This window comes from Ochotona princeps, chromosome 9 (genome assembly GCF_030435755.1).
Source record: "Ochotona princeps isolate mOchPri1 chromosome 9, mOchPri1.hap1, whole genome shotgun sequence".
NCBI classification, from domain to species: Eukaryota; Metazoa; Chordata; class Mammalia; order Lagomorpha; family Ochotonidae; genus Ochotona; species Ochotona princeps.
In genome coordinates, this window is record NC_080840.1 from 36584246 (window position 1) to 36600007 (window position 15762).

Genomic DNA, 15762 nt, shown 5'->3' on the forward strand with positions numbered 1-15762 from the left:
TTCAGTTCTTGACTCCCATCAACATGATCCGGTATTATCCCAGGTTTCCCACCTGTAACCACCTTCACCAAATGGTTACAGAGAGTCACATGCCCCCACCTTAGGTTGAGTGTATGTTTCCAAATGGCCCTTGATCCTTCCTAGAACAAGGCAGGGTGTGCCCTGACTTCACTTCTTATAATCTGCAATCTAGCAGGATTTCAGAGCCCAACTGGGCTCCCAAGGACAATGTCTGGAAATGAGCCAGGCAAGATGCTTTCTGCTGATAGTTTCTTTCTTATTTTCCATCAGTTCCTATGAAGCCCAGGATCTGGTACTAAGGGAAGCAAATCACATCCAGGCACAGTCAAGGAACAGGTCCAACTTCACTTTGCTGGCAGAGCTTCAGCCCCCTCTCTGCCCGCCTCCTCTCTGCACGTGCAGACCTGAGCAGGCTGCCAGCAGCATGCTTCTCAGGTTACATTAGGTGGTGGAGGGGCTACCACCACAATGGCAAACTTGGGCCAAGGCAGCCATCCATCTTCTCAGGCTTCCCCAGCATGTTAACAGAGGTGCTAGATTCTTTTTCACAAAGGGTCAGAAAATGCAGCCCCTGCCTTCAAGCTCAGCCCCTCCCTACAACATGACAACAACTGACCACCTCTCCAGCAAACTCTGGGCTTCAGGGCAGAGTCTGACATCACAGCATGCCCAGAGTGTTAAGTCATAAGTGGGCCACACACCAGGAAAATATCTCTTTTCTTAGCTGGACCCCCAGGGTGGCTTGATGAAGGGCTGTGGTCCCTCCAAGAGGGTTCACAAAGCTGACAGCAGCGTGCACAGCACCTTACTGGTTTCCCTTCAAAAACTAACAGGGTAAGAAGGCTGCTCAGGTACCTCCACTCCACACCCCAGGGCTGCAGCTGTCTGCTTCCTGGAAGGGGGTGAGCCTAGGACAGACAGGGGCCTAATAGTAAAGTGGACACCTTGCATGTCAGTGCTTGTTACCATACCAACTTTACCCATGGCGGCTTTTTTTTTTTCTATGAGTATAACCAAGATCACACATGATCTTGCTGACTACTTCTAAGGACCTCATGCTTCTGTCACAGTCCCTGGGACATCCTGTGACCCTGGAGATTAGCCCCGTACACACACTGGTTTGACTGGATGAGTTCCAAAAAGCCATCTAACCCGTTTCTCTTCCATCAGCTTTACTCATCTCCCAACAGGAACACTCACCATCACACCATCCCTTTAAGCCATGTTCAGAAAGGATTTCGATTACATTTTCCAACTTGTGCTATCTGTGCCATCAGTGTGAAATTCACACATTGCCTCCACTATGCAAAATACTTACTTCTTTCATTTTTCCATACATGAACATAGCCTGCTCAAAAGACTCATTCCCAAGCACAGCAGGAAAAAAAATAACAAACTTGCTAATTTTGCTTACTCAGTATTTTTGCACTTCAAGAAGTTCTGTTTTGGGGTCAATAGTCTCTTTAAGCGTTCAAACTCACTTTCAGAGTTGTTCTTTCCCCACAGGGAAAATAGACAGTAGGTACAAGGTGGCATTTTCATATCCATGAGATCCTAAGGATTGCCCCATATGACCCTGCTCTATTGGTAACCAGAATGTCTCCCAGAATCTGAGTACTGCCCTCATCTACTGTCAGCTCTTCTGCAGTGTCCTGGCTAGTGAAAGATGTTTGTTTCCACAGGTAGAATAGACTTAAGGATGCCACACACACACACACTCACTCACTGATTCAGCCCTGCTTCGGCTCTAACTGGACTTCACGTCTTTCAAGTGTCAACTACCTGCCTCCTCCAACCAGGAACACCCTGACACACTCACTTTGCTTCCTTGCTATAGCCATGCCACAGGGAAGGTGTGTTGTCTCTCAATTCTCAGTTACTTTCTTAGACCCAGACACTTCTCACCCATGCATTGCTATCCAGTCTAAGCCTGTTGCTTGGATCACTGCACTAGAGTCTCCCTGCTCTCACCTTTACCTCCTACAGTCTCTTCTCAACACAATAGGCAAAGGATGCTTTCAAAATTAAGCTGAGACCGTATCATGACCTTATTCAAAGCCTTTGGTGGAGTCCATTGGACTCAATAAAAGCCAAAGCCCCTAATAATGCTTATAAGGTTGATCTTGGACTAATTGATCTCCACTCCCTCCCCGAACTCACTCCCTCCTCCCTTGGCCCTGAGTTTCTTCACTCAACATACAACCTTTCTTGCTGTGTCCAACTTAGAACTGGGAAGGAAAAGAATCGAGAAAAAATAGAAAGTAGATTCAAAAGAAACACGTGGAAGAAAGGGTCAAAAACCTAAGAGAATACAAGTACATCTGTGTTTGGCTTCAAAGTGTACTTTGGAAGCCATGAGAACACTAACAGATTGGTTCCTCAGCCTCCATCACTTTGCCCCAGACATCCACTCAGCTTCATGTTCCTCTTCTTCATATGTCTGTTCACCCCTTCTTCTCTAGGTGGTCTTTCTTACCCACTTCATACTACAATCTGCTCCCTGACATTCACAGTTCCCTCACCTTGGTCTACATGTCTCTTCCTGAAGCAACCTATGACCTGCCATACTCTATAAGTCACTTATTTATTGTATCTATCTGTGTTATCTTCCCCACTACCCACTCTGCCTTGTTCCTCCAGGGCATGACCTCTGTTTGGTCAATGAAGTATCCCCAGCAGTTAGACCAATGTATTGTATACAGTCAGAATTCAAGAAATAATTATTCAATGAATAGGTAAAACTTCTGAAACCTTCCCATCCAACAGGAGATGAAAGAAGTCTGTGAGTTTTTCTAAGACCCATTTTCTGCTGATAGATTGCATCAAGCTACCATTCCCACTGAAGCCACCCTACTAATCAAAATGCAGAATTCTCCCAGAATTCCAGGTAGAATTGAGAGATTCAAATAGCCTTTGCTATTGGCTTCCCCCTCAACATCTCCCTGCCCATTGCCTTCCCCTCTCCCTCGGTGGCAAAAAGAACTTGCCATTTTCTTACTACCTATGTCTAAGATTCTAATCCATAAGGCTGTAATTAAATGGGAGCCTAGAAACTCAGGGTTTCCTTTTATCCTCCAAGTGTGCCCAGCTTTTTTCTATTTGGTCCCAAAGGTACACAGTGACTTCTTTGATGGAGTCATTCCAGTTCTTTCCTTCTCTGGAAGGTCCTGGCTTGTGGTTTTCACCATCATGTTGAAGGAAATACAGAAAAGGGAGCAAACTAAGCAATCAGGGTCAACCAAGTAACTAGTCCCCTGCAAGAGATCCCCCAAACTATTCTTCCATTGTTGCACTGTTGCATCTGGGCACACAGACATCCCCATGAAAATGGCCTTCTTGACCAACCTATAAGTCGCTATGGTCCTCTGACTGTGTCCTGATCAATTAAATATAAGCAGAAGTGACACTGGCCACTTCTGAGTCTTGTCCTTGAAAGGAACACACTGTGAACAGCCCTGGTCCTTTATCCTATTTCTGCTGGATAGAAGATAAGAAATGAACTAATGTGTTAAGGAAGATAGTTTCTCCACCACTCTGAACCTATAAATATTGATATAACAGAGAAATGTATTTTTCACTTTATATAAGCCACCCTCTTGGGATAGTCCTTTGGTTACAAAAGCTAATATCAGGCTCTATAAGTCACACAAGGAAGGAATATATTTATATCCCATTAAGCATCTAAATGCAGCAAAGCGACCCTCACCAGAAATCCAGAAAACCTGAATACCAGTTTTACTCCACACCTACTAAACTCAGATCTTTGAGTGTAAAGTCAAAATAGGCCCATTTTAAAGACATTAGGTTTGAAAAATCATTGATATGGGGGGAGGGTTTGGGGAGGGAAAGGGAGAATCCCAGTATCTATGAAACTGTGTCACATAATACAATTTAATTAATGAATAAATTTTTTAAAAATCTAAAAAAAAAGAAAAATCATTGATAAATAAAAAATATTTTTCCAAGAAGCAAACCTCACAAGTAACATCTCAGTAGGTAACAACAGATAGGCCATATTCTCTCACCACATATCTCAAAAGGAAAGACTTCATCCATTTAGCTATCACCATACAAAGGCATGGGTTTGGGAGAAATATAGCGTGGTTACTACTCACTATGTCCCTTTAGACAAGTTACAAGTCCTGTGTGAGCTTCAGTTTGTGAAGCTGTGGAATGGGGATATTGTAATTCTACACCTCAGAAGGTTGTCATCAGGCTGAAATGAAATAAAGCCATAGCTCCTCTAATACCACTTTTGTAATTAGCAAAGTATTAACATAGTTAACATAGTTATGGAAGTACATCCATATCTTTCCTTTGTAGTCACCTACACCACATATTAATTGCAGACAGATATTATCTAGATGCATATTAGTTGGACACATGTCAGCCTCTATCACTAGAGATCCTTAGAAACATGTTTCCTAGTATTGACAAGGGTAAACTATTGCCCAGTGTCTGGTCCCAAAGATATATTTGTTTTATCTTTGTTAACAGATAAGTAGTCTTAAAAATAAAAGCTTTTTCTCAATAGCAAAAGTAAGATTTGTAATGTTAAGAGACTACTTATTCACAGACTACAAACAAATACAACAGCCAGTAACTTACCAATTTCATAACTTTAGCTTCCAGCGGAGTTGAAAGTCTTAATTGACATTACAAGCTCTTGGTCCTATACCCCATCCTCCTTCACCTGGCAGGCTAAAGAGCCATTGTTTTCCAAGTTATGTCTCTCCACGTCCTGAAGAGTTCAAAAATCCCTCCTCTCCATATGAGAAAAGAGGTGACTGGATCTGCCTAGAGCCCTAATGCAAAGGGTATGAGGAAGATGATCACACTCTCTTTCTCTCACCCACACATTTCCATAGGGCAATTTTCCTTTCCTCCCTATTCCATTTTATCCCTACTTCTCTCTGCTACGTATCTTAACTTCATATGTCCAACAACAGTTTCAATCATCTTCAAAAACTCCACTTTAGTGCAGATCAATCTCAGAAATGTTCTCAAGTGCAAAGCCAATAATATAAAGTAGAATGTAGAGGATATACATATTTGGAAGAACTGGTAAGAGGTGATAACTAAAGAGAGGAGAGACAGTGAATGGGGGGAACAAAGACAAACAAGATATGGTATCCATTCTACATCTGCTATATGCCAGGCACTATAACAAGTGATTTTATGTAAGCATATTTCATGTAGTTCTTTCCTTTTGAGACAATATCATTATTTTAATTTTCAAAGGAGAAAACTGACTAGTTTAGCAGGGATTAAGTCACCTTTCATGAGATTCAGTTAACAAAAATATAATGCTTGGACACAAGGGAAAAGATTGAGGCATTATGTTCATCATTAGTGGACATAATCTACTGAAGCCTGAATTAGTAGATGATATAACCAACCAATAAATCACTGGTGTAGGTCCTTGACACCAACTTGTCTACCTCCATGCTTCTCCTGAAATCAGCCCCATCAAGTGAGCCTGGGCAATACCTCTGAAGAACAAAATTTAGGCCAACTGCCTGTTCCCCATTTGTACCAGCCAGGTGGGAGCCCAGGGAGATAGAAAGCACGAATAGTGCCTTTCCCTGCCATCCATTGAACACAGAGCAATAGGAGATTGATCCAGGAGGACCCCTAGAAGAGGAGACATTTGCAAACTGCCCCCTCCAATCCCTCTAAAAACAGTTCTCCTGAAATTTCTAGGACCCTTAAGCTCCCAAAAATAATGCTGTGTGGAGGCTCAAGGAAATGCTCAAAAGACAAAAGTGGATGCTTGCTTCCATGTTGCCCACATAGGGGTTGGAAGTAGGTTAACAGATAGAGAGGTCATTGTCAGTAAGATTTACGCTTACCCAGTAGAAGTGGAAAGGTTGTAAGAGTTATGAGGCTCACCGGAGTACAGGGTTAACTGATAAATCATAAGGACATAAGCCAGTGACTTTGAAAGGTGCCCATTATACTCCACACTCCATTTCCTTGAGTCTGGAAGATATTCTCAGAGCATCCTGCTAAATGCCTTTTTATTATCAACAACTGGTATTCTTTGGAAGATCTATGCAGCTAGCAAACTTATACTGGCAAGATTGATTCAGGGAAATTAGATATTTCTCCTTTAAAAAGTCATACTAATGTCTATTATGCAAAAAAGTTGATTATAGAAAATCATTGCTCAAAACCCAGGACTTTGATAATTTAACAATTCATAACCACAAACCAAATTCCTTAAAACTGGGCTGTGCTGACCACATACTTGCTCTCACACTGTACTCGCCCTGATTTCACTCCAATCTATACCAACATGGGTACTGAGTTCACACACAGTTCAGTGATATATATTAACATATATTCCATCGGGGAAAGAAAATGAAAATAATCAGGAATCCTTTCAGGGAAAATGGTGGTATAGGGTACAAACAGGTTTGGAATGACGGAGAATCATTAGCCAAGGTGAAGTATAAGGGGCAGACTCCAGAAAAAGATAGAGGTCAGGTCACAGCAGAGTGGTACCTGGAGAACCCTGGACACAGGGAAGCAGCAGTGATGGTACAGAAGTCTTACAGGGACCAGATAACTCAGCAGCAGTTGGCGAGCAGCGATCTGAACTCCAGCAGCAGCCAGAGATCCAATGGCAACCAGAGCTCCAGTGGCAGCCAGGTGGGAAATGAAGTTCACCAGGCACTCAGGAGGTGAACACAGGCAAAGAACTGCCCATCATGCTGATTTGTTTGATACAAGCATGAGCAGAGAAGCAGCAGTGGAATCCAAGGGGTAATACAGGAACAGGGTGGATCTCACAACTCGGACCTCACCAGTGCCACATCAGGCAATATTTGTGTAGTGGAGCAGAGTTGAGATCTGAAGGGATGTCCCAGGGTCGCCTTGCTTCTAGCTCAGCACACTTCACTGCTCCCACAAGGAAAGCAATACCAACTTAGCATCCTGTAGGTTCCACATACAGTGGGTCTATGTGGTTCCCAGATCTGACAGCCAGCAGCTCCAAAACTTCACCAGTGCCACGTCAGATGCCATTTTGCACAGGAAGGCAAAAGCTGGGGGGAAGGGAGAAGAAAGAGTAAGTTATACATGCACTAAAACAGAAGCAATCAGGTGTCATTTTCACAGAACCATGGGCTATAGGACTAGAGGGAAAACAGCGAGCTGTGCAAGCACTAAATTAGGAGAAAAATAGCTTCCAGCTCAATGCATTGCATTGGTCCCCCAGAGAAAACGGGTCAAATGTGGCATCCTACAGGCTTCACCCAAAATAGGTCCTGGTGACCCCCATACCTAATGGCCAGCAGGTGTCAGCAAGATCAGAACCACCAACAATGCTGTTATTAGGCACAGCTGATGTCTCCCCAATCCAGGGCACTGCTTGGAACATAAGTGGGAAAAAGGCTGTATTGACAACAGTGTGGCCACAAGTTGCTGCCTCAGTGACTAGAACCATGCAATCATCTTGCATGGGGCATATGAAGAAAACAGCCAGACATGTTGACTCAACACCAGAGTACACTAATGATGTTCAACCTGCCTTCAACCTTTTCTAAATAAATCCCCTCCCCCGCCACCACCTTTAGGTTCGCTACTTGGATTTCCTGTTCGTTACAGCCAAAAGCATCATACAGAATACAATGAATACCGTCAGTTTGCCTCCCTGTCTTGAAGCAGGTGTTGGCATTTCATCACAAACCCTAAAAGCAAACTCAATACTGTCAAGCATTAGCAATAAATGTGGGATTTTTGTTTAAAAAATCATGTGAAAATGAAGGAGACTAAGTTGCACACCATAAAGAAAAGCTTAAAAATTCAGAATAAATTTGCTTCCTTCCAAAGTCTTAGTTTGATCTAAGTTGCCTTACTTCCTCCTAACATTTTTCCCAGGTAGATTTCCCAACCTTTTTTATCATCATTCTTTATTGTTTTCTGAAAATTCCCAATGTCTAGACACTTTTTTTCATACCCTAGGAATTTAGTTCTTTCTTGAATTCAATCATAAATCCTACACCCAATATTCTACTTGGTAGATAAAAGGCATTGTTTAGAAGGATATATCCTTTTTAGAACACAGGCTCTATGGACAGTTAACAAGCTTCATTTCAAAAATAATTTGTCTTATCTCAGTATACTTTATTCCACTGTCATAATTTCATTGGCTATCTGGGAGGGAAGTAAGGACAGGGAAAAATATAAAGCTAAAGCTTCTTTTCATTGCTAAATTTTTAACCATTATCCCCATTATCGTCAATCCTTTTATATCCTGCTTTTGGTATCTCCTTTCATTAACCAGAAAAAAAAACTTGAAAAATCAACTGGTTTTCCCTCTCTCCCTTCTTTTGCCACTAGCTCCCTTCTTTGCCCAGTCAATAACATTGACTGCCTAGGACTGCCTTAAACGTCTTACCTGGAGTCCCAACCTTACAATACCAAGAGGAGCCAACCAAATAAGATTAAACTGCCATGATGACTGTAGACAAGAGGGTTGTTATAAAACCCTAAGCCATTGCGACCTACTCTCTGCTTTTTGGTCTTCCCCCATATGAGATCTCCCATCTGCCATAGGGCCTTTGTCAAAGCCTGAACGTTGCCATTTGGATTTTCAGTCTTTAATGCTGTGATTTAAGCAAAATTCTCTTCCCTTCATAAGTAGCTTGCATCAGATATTTCATTATAGTAATACTAACACTCTACCTAATTGTGACAATACTAACTGAAGCTTCAGAGGCTAGAGGTCACATCCATACAGGACTCACTTGGGTATAAGCTAACATCAAATGACGTAGACAGTGTGATCATAATGCAATAGAGAACAATTGGTGCTTATGCTGAGCTTCAAGTTCTTCTGAGATTCTTGCTACCCTTCTGCCCCATGGATAAGACACTATCAATGCCAAGACGGCTTCCAGAACTTTTTCATCTGCCTGTGTTGCATGTACCAGTACCAATGTTGTAATCTCCCCTCCAGTGAAAACAAAAATTAAGCAGGTATTGAGAAATTTTGTTGTTTTTAAGATTATTGTTAAAAGCATGAAACTTCCTTTTTCCAAGTTCAGTCCATTGAAATTAAGAGTTTGCTTGTAGCCCTCCAGTACCATCACTGGGGTCCAGCACAGTAGCCTTTCGGCTAAAGTCCTCAACTTGTACGTGCTGGGATCCCAAATGAGTGCCAGTTCATGTCCTGGCAGACCTGCTTCCCATCCAGCTCCCTGCTTGTGGGGAAAACAGTGGAGGATGGCCCAAAGTCTTGGGACCCTGCACCCATGTGGGAGACCTGGAAGAAGTTCCTGGCTCCTGGCTTCAGATTGGTTTAGCTCTGGTCGTTGCAGCCACTTGAGGAATGAATCAGCAGACAGATCTTCCTCTCTGTCTCTGATCTTCTCTGTATATCCAACTTCTCAATAAAAATAAATGAATCTAAAAAAAAAATACCTGCTTCTGGCCTTAAAAAAAAAAGGGTGCTGGAAAATGGGACTGGAAGGTGCAATGTGCCTTTGTCACTCAGTTGCAAATGGCATGAAATTGAATCATGTGGAAAGGAGAAGCAAGGAAGGGCTGCTCGTGCTATGGGGCTTTGGTCTTGCTGCAGCACCACAGCTGCACTTGCAGCTAAAAGTCTTTTCCACTCCCTAAGGTCTCAGCTTGATCTCATGACACATTGCTGGCCTCCTTAGCCCAGCTGTCACTTTTCAACTCAATTTTTGTTACGCATCACAAGGCCAAGGAAAAGGCTAAAGGAGCAAATCAGGCATTTGTTTATTCAAGTGTTTTTTGGTTCAAATTTTTTTTTCTTTTTTCATTGCACTATTCTCTTCCCCAACCCGACTTGCAGAGAGAGTAGTAGTTTTGCCAGAAAACCTGGTGGCACCAGCTGCTTCAAAGCAGAGGTGTTTTAAACAGAGCCAAGAGGAGGTCAATGGCCTGTCTAAGAAGGTTTTATTCATCCAGAGTTTGCGAAATTCAAGCTACCTTGGAGGGTTCATAATCACTCAGCTGAGATATTCACATGATAGCAAATCCTTAGAAAATACACCCTGAGTCTAATCATTACATGTAATCACAGTTGTTTTTCCATCATGTATGGGCTGCTAGTGAATGGGAAATGTGCTTTCTTGGAATCAAACAGGGAGGAAACATTTTGGGCAGTGTATTTGGTCCTGGAACTAAAACAGCAGGCTTATTTGCCTTTCCTGTACCCCTGACTCCTTTATTCCTCCATTGGCAAAAACAGGGCCTCCAGAGCAGGCCCAGGACCTCCCCTGTACCAGCATCACCTTCTAAGAAGCACCAGGAATTATCAGCTAGAAATGGTCCCTGCCTTTATACAGCTGAACTAGTCCTATTTCCAACTATTTTATCTTATCAAAACAATATTTATTAAAATTTGTTGTGGCCGGCTGGGTCAGTAACGTGGGCACAGCGAAGGATCTGGGGATGAGGCACCGACATGGAGACCAGAGATGGTGGAAATGTCTCTCCCTGGTCTCTCTCGAGGCCTGCTTTTATTGCCTCCACTCTTGACCTCTCACCTAGTTCTTGTTTACGCTTTAGCCCACACTCTCAATATTGGATACAGCTGAGTTCCATTAGACCAGGTGCTTTCAGCCCCAAGCCCATTACCTGTAGTGCTCAGTTTAGCAAGTGCTAACCAACTCCTTAGCCCACAACAGGTCCCCCTGTTTTTGTTTTAAAGCAGACTTGAATGTGCCTGACTTAGCTTGTGGACTCGCAGGTTATCAGCCTTACCCATCATCGGGAATCTCCAAGCATGATGAAGCCCCTGTCTTAGGTTGGTCAGTACCCAGTCCATCTTAACCATCACTGGCTGCCATTCAACACGTTGCCTGCTACAGATGCACAAATCATACTTGGGGAGGCTGGTAACCCTGTTCCATGGCTAGGAGTGTCTTTACCTTGGTAGCAATGAGCAGACAGCAGTTCCTGGGCTTGGGGAAACTTAGCACTACACAGGTGAAATGTACATAAAGCATATGATGGGGAACATGAGGCCCTGACCATAGGAGTATCTTCAGCTCGGTAGCAACGAGCAGACAGCAGTACCAGGGCTTGGGAAAACATTTTGTGCTTGCATAGGTGATACACACAAAAAGGCATACAATGGGGTACAAGAGGTCTAGGCCAAATCTCACAGCATCTGCTGTTCCTCTGACAACAAATCAACCCGCAGTTACAATGCAAGCATGCCCACCTGCTCATGTTCATCAGTAAAGTCCTGTTGTCCGCAACTCTGGCAGTCTGTTCCGCAACCTTGTTTACTGTCACCACGGCAGCTGGTGGCGGCGGCTGCTGATGTACTGCTACGATGGTCGCCGTTATGCCAAAGTCTCTTTTATTCTTTATCAGGCTAACAAAAGTCTCTCCATCAGTCCCAACAGGAGCTGGTGGGATTCAGGGCAGCTGCAGGATAACAGCAGAATCGCACTTGCCATTCCAGCATGTTGTCAGGGTGTACTGGAACTCGGTGTCATTCACTTCAGAGGCATTTTTTGCTTGTCCCGTCGATCTTCCGATTGAAATGCCATCATCTTGGCCAGTACCCGAACTTTCACAACACTCAGCAGCAGGAGCTTGCCAGACAAGCCTCTCAGGAATCCACCTGGGACCATTTTCATCCTTTCCATCCTTTTCCTCTTCATCCTCCTCAGAGGAGGACTGAGAATCTTCTGGGCACACTTTCTCCCAACTTTGTCTGGTTTGCGGTTCCTTCTTCTTTTTTACCCTGGTTTGCAGCTCTCTCCTCCTTCTAATGGACCATTTTTTCCGGCGGGGTTGCCCCACTGCTTGAGGGGATGGCAAAGCACTTTTTGCCAAGCACCAGAGAAGGAAGGTGACTACAATGAGAGCCAACCATGGGAATACATCGCAGACAGTTTCAAAAAAACCCTGCAAGGCCTTAAGCTTAGTGTCGGAGCCTTGTGACTGGAGCAGATCTCTGATTCCTTTAATTACCTGCACTTTAGCGAGTTCTTGTCCCATGATAAATTTTACTTATGCCCCTGTAAAAATTTCTAAACCTGCCTCTAGATTTCCGGGGTCCCTCAGATTGTCCCTCGTGCCCCTGAATGGGGAGAAGGTCTGGGGATGAGATTAATTATGCCCCTCCAGAGTTAAATCCTAGACTTGCCTCTGGATTTCCGGGGTCCCTCAGATTGTCCTTCGTGCCCCAGAATGGGGAGAAGGTCTGGGGATGAAATTAATTATGCCCCTCCAGAGTTAAACCTGCCTCTGGATTTCCGGGGTCCCTCAGATTGTCCCTCGTGCCCCAGAACGGGGAGAAGGTCTGGGGATGAGATAAATTATGCCCCTCCAGAGTTCCAGAGGTCCCTCAGATTATCCCTCATGCCCTAGCACAGGGAGAGGGTCTGGGGATGAAATCAATTATGCCCCTGAAAAATTCCTAAATTCTAAACTTACTATCATAGGTCCAGGGGTCCCTCAGATGTCGTTCGTGCTGTGCCCCACGTTGGGCGCCATTTGTTGTGGCCGGCTGGGTCAGTAACGTGGGCACAGCGAAGGATCTGGGGATGAGACACCAACACAGAGACCAGAGATGGTGGAAATGTCTCTCCCTGGTCTCTCTCGAGGCCTGCTTTTATTGCCTCCACTCTTGACCTCTCACCTAGTTCTTGTTTACGCTTTAGCCCACACTCTCAATATTGGATACAGGTGAGTTCCATTAGACCAGGTGCTTTCAGCCCCAAGCCCATTACCTGTAGTGCTCAGTTTAGCAAGTGCTAACCAACTCCTTAGCCCACAACAAAAATTATCAAAGCAAGTATGTCTCCTCCTCTGGATCTCATGCCTACTTGAAGATGGAGTCTATGTCTCATGCATCCTTGCATGTCCAGCCTCTTGCTTGGCATATAAGAATCAAATGGTGATTGGCATTGTTACATAGCATGTGAAACATCACTTATAATGTTAGAATCCCATATGTGTGCTAGGTCATGTGCTGCCATTATATCCTGCTCTAGCTCCATGCAAACTGGCCATGTAAAGCAGCAGCAGATAGCTAAAGTATCTTTTGCCACTTACACGGGAGATCCACATGAAGTTCCTGGCTCCTGACTTCTGCCTGACCCAGCCCTGACCAATTGCAGGCTTTTGGGAAGTGAACCAGCAAAACGAAGAGCTCTATCTGTCTTGTTCTGTCTCTTTTTCTCTTCCTTTATCACTGTCTGTAGTTTTAACTTTCAAATAAATAAATCTTTCAAAACAATCAAATGTTAATTGAATTCAGTTGATCATCTTCTGGGATTAAATAGATTGGATTCTAACTTTTATTCTCACTAAAGTCCCAGTTATCAGCCATGTGACTTTCAGAGTCTCAATTTTAAAAAAATCAAGATTTCCAAAAGCAAATGAAAAAAAACTTTTACTTAGATTTCCCTATGGCCAGCCCCAGTTTTACTAGTGTTATCTTCAATAGTATTATTTCATTTACAAAGTGCCTTAGTGTGAAGTACATATTACATTGTTGTCTGTGTTGGTCCAGGCCCATTGAAAAACACCATGGTGGGATTCCACAACCAAGTATTTTATTAAGGGAGTTTGCCTTTTCAAAAAGAAATAGCAAGGGGGCTGAGTAAGACTGAGAGTGCCACAAGGCCACCAGACAAGTCCAACACAATGTAAATAAATGAGAAAGTAGTAAGGGGTAGACACCTCCAAGATAGCTAAGCAGTCCACGGAAGGTTTGGTAAGGAAGCTAGAGCCTTGGATCTGACCATCAAATACACTTGTCTCCCAGGAGTGAGCATCTGTTTGGATCAATACCATGCTTAGTCACTGGCTAAAGGCTGCCCATGGAAATTGTGGCCCTGCATGGGTAAGGGACAAACGGTGGGAGGAAAGAATTTAGTCTGTTACCCCAGACAGGTGCATTCCTACCACTACTGCACCATTAAACCTGAGATAGTGTTTGCCATTCCCCTTATGTTACCATGCCCATTTCTTACTCTCTTCTTAGGCCACTGAAGCCCTAAGTTTTGGTTGAACAACCATTAGAAACAAGCCAACTATCTTCCAGAGGTTGTCAGGATCCTGGCTAAGGAAAGCTGTGGTTTACCTTCTACCAGAAGATCCAAGAAGTGACAGGAGCAGCTAAGAGCTACAACAGGGCACAAGAGCCATCACATTTGGCAGGTGATTCCTCTTTGAAGAATCAATAGGCAGTGATTTGGCAGGGCCACAGTGGCACAATCCCAAAAGAAGTTATAACACTGCGGCTCACATGGCTGGTACCTCCTTGAGATATATAAACAATGGTCCACTTGGGGAATCTGAATATATATACAGTCTTATATAATGTATAAGTATATATTTATAATATAGAATTATGTATAATATTGCAATAAATATAAATCTGAATATATATACAAATAAAAATTTGAAAAACCTTCTTACCTCTATGGGGCTCTCTAGGAAATACCCCTAACACACATACACTAAGTAAAAAACAGTGTTCTTTTGCCAAACAGCTGCTGCTCTCGCCATGCAAGAGCAATCTTAAACATCCACAACATATATGACAACCCACTCTCTGCATGGCCCAGACAAGACTTTACCAAGGCCAAAGAGCCTCTCCTACTGAAGTGTGAAAAACAATCATTCTGGGGGCAGATCCTGTGGCATAGTATGCTAAGCCTCTGCCTGCGATGCTCATATCCCATATGGGCACCAGTTCAGGTCCCAGGTGCTCCACTTACCTTCCAGCTCTCTGTTTATGGTCTGGGAAAGTAGCAGAGCATGAATCAAGTCTTTGGACCCCTGCACCCATGTGGGAAAATCAGAAGAATCTCCTGGCTCTTAGCTTCGGATCTGCCCAGTGCAGTACATCATGATCATTTGGGAAGTAAGCAGGCAGATGGGTGATTTCTCTTTATAAGTCTTCTTTTCTCTGTAACTCTGCTTTCACATAAATTTTTAAAAAATAAAACCTGTTCCATAGTTTATTTCCTTGCTTTTTTGTATCTTTAATTGATTTGAAAATAAGAAGAATGGCACTGCTGCTCATAAGAAGAGAGACCTTGCTGTAAGGTCCCCAGGCACCTTCTTTCCCTTGGCTATATAATAGACCAAGCTGTCAGACACAAGCATTTCTCTCTCCCCAAGATGTCATCTACTCCCTTCCTGTGCCCTACAATCAACTTAACACTGTTATCTCACAAACCTACTCTAACACAATGGAGAGGATGGAACAGAACCTGGTAATAAGACCTAAATTCATCTTAAAATCTGGCTAGAAAAGTGCTCCCGTCCTCCAAAAAACTCCATCTTTTCTCACCATAAAGACCGATTCTTCCAGGTCTCCCACATGGGTGCAGGGTCCTAAGGCTTTGGACCATCCTCCACTGTTTTCCCAGGCTGCAAGCAGGGAGCTGGATGGAAAGTGGAGCAGCTGGGACATGAACTGGTGCCCATATGAAATTCTGGCAGATGCAAGGCGGGAATTTAGCCACTAGGCTATTGTGCCGGGCCATCAGAGCCAATATTTGACCCATATCAAGTCAATCAGATTACCTGCCCTCAGGATTTGGAATTAGAATTTAAAATCTGGGAAAACAAGTTTGTAAAACAAGCAGAGAGAAACAGATGCTCCCAGAGCTCTATTTATTCTGGTCAGAAGCTGTAGTTTGGATATGGGTTAAGGCATCTCTATGGGATCCTGTGTTGGAGGTTTTGTCCTCAGTAGTAACATGAAAGGCTGAGGAATCCTTAAGA